Genomic DNA, 4,780 nt, shown 5'->3' with positions numbered 1-4,780 from the left:
GTATGGTTGGTGCCAGGGTTCTGGGCTGTACAACTGGGCAGGCGAGAAGGCGGTGTCCGGTTCAGAGGATCACTCAGAGTCTGAAGACAGGTCCAGTAAGGGCGGGGCAGTTGGAGCCGGCAGTATCGTCGGAGCAGGTTGGGTGAAGATCAGATGATCCAAGAGAAGTAAAGGTGTGCCTGAAGGGTGCCTGGAGAAAGGTGGAGCGGCGGTGAAGACTGGAGCAGGAGTGGCTCGTCTAAGGAAGACGACAGACAGAGGATGCCTGAAGGAATGGGGGGTGGAGGTGGATCAGCATATGGCAGCATGAGTTCAGCTGTGGGCGTAAGAGGGGACAGATGGCCCAGTGTGCACGGGGCGGGTGTGCAAGTCCTGATAGGCCTGGCGGAAAGGACAGAGCTAAAGGTGATGGTGCGGTGCTTGGACTTGTGCTTCATGTGAGACTTCTTTGGAGCAGGAGTGTCTGGATCAGCATGCCACTTCTTACCCGACCTGGCACGGCTCAGGGAGGCAACGCTTCGCTTAAGAGGCAGCCCCGTCAGGGAGCCATCTTTCTGGCCAAGGGCGAGCTTTTTGTGTACACAGTGGGCTTTGGCGAGATGGGCTGGTGCTGCCGATGCCAGGCAGGAGATGGTGTGGGGAGGCACTGGCCACCAGCGGCAGCCATTGCTCTGATGGATCCATAGTTGCTGGATCCGATTGCACACATGGGCGCATTGCCTATAAAAATTCCTTATGGAGGAGGCTGAGTTCTCTGGCTTCCCAGGTACGAGGTGGGAACGAGCAACAGATGGAGAAGTGGACAGCGATATGAATCTCACCAAGACAGTAGAGACAGTGCTGGTGCTTGTCGCTCATGGAGAAAGAGCGCAGGCAGGAAGGGCAATATTTAAAACCAGCTTGGCAGGGCATAGTCCGGGGGCGGGGCAGAAGCTCCTGAAGGGGAAAAAGTCCAACAAAAACTCCAACAGAAACCTAAGTAACTAAGAACTAACAACTAGCAAATGGACAACTAAGATCTAAACCAACAGACAGCAGTTCTCTTAGCACGCTAAGAGCACTGAGGAACTGTGGTTCCAACTCTGGCCATGCGGTGATAAGAGGCAACTGGAGGAACGTCCACCTGCACAGCCTCTTAAAGCCTCAGATGTGCCATGCGGTTGACACACAACACACATGCAGGTCAATGGTCACTACTATGAACAGTTCTGGATCCGGCACATGTGCACCTACGTTTGGAATCCTCATAGGGACCATCACTCAAAGAAGAACTTGAAGTTTAGTACTGCAGGCTTGATTCACACTTGATAGTCTGCCAGGGCAGCTGAGAGACTCAATAGCAAATTTCCCCAGGGCCTGTAGCCTAGGTCTTTCTCTCTCCTTTGATGAGGAAAGAAGACTTAACAAAATGCAGGTCCTCTCCAGCCAGGCAAATGCCAGAGATGGCCTCACCCGTGCTGGAGGTGCTGAGGCTGAGAACTGGAAAAAGCACACCCCCATCCCCATCCCCATCCCTGGTTAGCTTTCTTAATCACATTTATGAAGTCCAGGTGAGGAAATTAGGCTGTTTCTCTTGCTTCCTCAAGGCTCCAGTAGCATAAGGCCTCCATGTGCAGGGTCACTTTCATGAAGATTAAACCCTCATTTTTCCCCTCCCCGGATACTGCTGTGGTCTTTACAAGGTAGGGTCATCGTTGTCAGGGCCATATTCTTAGGATGTTGCATTCTGGGTCTTTGTCCCCCAACATCTTCCAACTTCTACCCAAACCCTGAGTCTATTACCATCAGCCACAATTTATTTTTATATATATGTATTATACACATACACGTGCATACACACACAATCTGAAGTGCCATAGTCAGTCACAATCCCCTTCACTCATTTAGCCTCAGCTAGAAAGGAGGATTGGGTCTTACACAGTAAATTTTCTTTCTGTGAAGCCTACCAGTCCGGAAGCCTCGGCCAGCTAAGGGAGGCTGTGTGGTCCTGTGGTTATGTTACTTGGCTGGAAGTGAGAAGAACTGAGTTCCATGCATCTGGTCTGTGACCTGGGCCAATCACTTTCTCTCTCTCTGCATTAAGTCAATGTTCAGTTGTAAACTTCTGAAAGAACAACGATAACACTTTGTTCAGAGTTATGAACATTTCAGAGTAAGGAACGAAGTGTTTGCAACTTTGAGTTCTACTGTGCTGACAAGCTTTACACAAATAATTACTGATGTTTTAATTAAATTAAAACCAGGCCTGGTTTTCATTTTGCTTGTACTTTGCCAATCACTTCCGATTCCAGCATGATGAGCGCAGCCAAATTTATCTTAATGTTTAATGTGTTCTGCTGTTTGAAGACTGGAATTAAGTACAAGATTCCAAACAGAACTAAAACTAATGTTGCTAACTATAACTTCTTGAATTATTGGCCACAAAATTCAAGTCAGAGTTAAAGTGAGGTTAAAAAAAGGCAAGAACAAAATCAGAATGCGATGTTCAAGTATAAGATCGGTTAGATAGTATCATATGATGACCCAAAATCTCCTCAATGCCAGCTGGCAAGGTGGTTACAAGAATATCCTGCTCTTGTTATGTATATTCTGGTTCACCAAAGGATATTATGTGAGGTCTTAAATGAAAACCAGGGTAATGCTGGCAGGGCCGGCTTTAGGCCAATTCACCCGATTCCCCAGAATTGGGCCCTGCGCCTTAGGCACCTTTTTAATTAAAAAAACAAAACAAAAAAACAATTCACCCGGCGGCGGTCTGCTCCAGGGTCTTCGGCAGCATTTCAGCGGCTGAGGGTCCTTCGGTGCCATGGAAGACCCAGAGTGGACCCCCTCCCACCGAAGTAGCGCCAAAGCCCTGGACCGCCACTGGGTATTCGAATCAGGCCCTGCAGTTAATAAAGCTGGCCCTGAATACTGGTTATTAATATCATTGTGAAATATATTTGCAGATATTATGTAAGGAGTTTGTCAGTGTTTTATACACATACACACAGAGTATCTTACAGTATGTATCAAGTTGACAAACAGGTTTTCTGTCAGATAACATTTATTCGCCTGTCTCTTTGTCAGCATGTAAATTAAACACTGCCAGCTAACACAATGGTTAAACATCTACATTGGAAGTCAACAGGGGGATGTGAAATGAACAAGCCAGGAGCACACAGGAAAAATGAGACATGGGCATTATCCTGGCTCAGTGTACAGATAAACTTTGGGGATATAAGTAAAATGCTAAAAGACACCCCTTTATCCTGCAACCAGGAAGTAAACAGACAGCACGTTTACATTAATGAAAACAGGATCTCTGTCTACCTTGGTGGAAGATGCTCCAGAAGACTTTGGGTGAAATAAGGCTTCTTTAAACAGGTTAGTCTGTTAAGTATATAGAATCTTGAAAATGTGTTATGATTTTGTTTTATATGTAACTCTTGTTTTCATTAACCTCTCTCTTGACTTTTTGATAATAAATGTATTGTTTTTCACTATAACTCTCTCTCAGTGTTGTGGTATTAAGTAAAGTGCTTGTTCTGAATTGAATCATACAAGTTGGTGTGTGCACTCTTCTCTTGGGGACAGCAGCCCTTGCATTTCTGAGTGTTCAGTAGATAAGGGGCTGAACACTACAGAGGAATGCTTCAGAGGGTCTTGGGATACTTTGCATGTTAACAGTAGGGGTAAGGGCTGGCATAGTTCATAGGGGCTTGTTTGGGTGGCTAACAGGCTGGTGATGTCAGGGAGCTGATTCTCAGTTAAGCACAAACAAATCTCCCTCTTACTGAACGCCGGGAGTAACAAAGTTCAGGGCAACCACATCTGTGGTCCCTCAAGGGGACCCACACTAGGCTCCCAGCTCAGCAGCCATCACCTCTCTTTGGCAGAAACCTGTCTGTCTCTCCTTCCTGACTGGGTTTTTTTCAGGCTGCACAATTCCCTGCCTACACTGTTATCCTAGAAAGCCAGATGCCTGAACAGGCCAATGTCTGCTCTTTGTTCTCTCTGAAGGCTGTGAACAGATGTAATTGCCAGCACTCACAAGTTACCATGGCTCTTCTAAGCATGCACAGTTATTCTTAAGGTGAAAACATTAAAAATAATAAAAGTTCCTATATGCATGCTAACTTATCAGAGGTCACCCATCAGTCCTACGGGGCCTCAGTAGTGCAAAGTCCTTCCAATCCTTCCTAGGAACAGTTGCTCCTCCCCTCCCCCTTTGGCACCAGGTTCTGTTTGGTGGATCAGAAAGAAGGCCCCAAGTCAGTTTAAACTCAGCATATTTATCCAAAAGTCCTTTTTTTTGTATGGTCATCTCTGGAGAATCCAGTTTGAAATAATATATATGAGTAAGTGGAGATACATCTCTGGAGTGTTTACAACCTGAGTGAATTTGCCTAATCATCACTCCTGTTCTTAGCTCACAGAAGAGCTGTGGTTCCCCACGCCCCCCATGGAACTGCATACAATTTCTGGCCCACAACGATACATAAACATAATACAGTAAGATCCCCCAAAGATATTGCAGGAAATTCCAATATTTGTCACAGTATGTTCTGTTAAGGAACGTTATGTATGAATTGTGTGCTAGGTACAGTGTACTAGGGAGGACTGGCACAGCAATCTTTGTACCTTGAAGAATATATATGATGCTTAGATAAGAAAAGCTATGTAAGGTTAGTTGAATCTGTGGAATTTTCTATCATAAACAAAGGTAGTTAAAAAACTATGAGTCTAACTGAGGTCACAATTTGGAGCAGTTTGAAATTGCCACAAGACTATTCTCCAC

Source organism: Gopherus flavomarginatus, chromosome 2 (genome assembly GCF_025201925.1).
Source record: "Gopherus flavomarginatus isolate rGopFla2 chromosome 2, rGopFla2.mat.asm, whole genome shotgun sequence".
NCBI lineage: Eukaryota > Metazoa > Chordata > Testudines > Testudinidae > Gopherus > Gopherus flavomarginatus.
The sequence above is the reverse complement of the archived record's forward strand: the minus strand, read 5'-3'. Positions refer to the sequence as shown.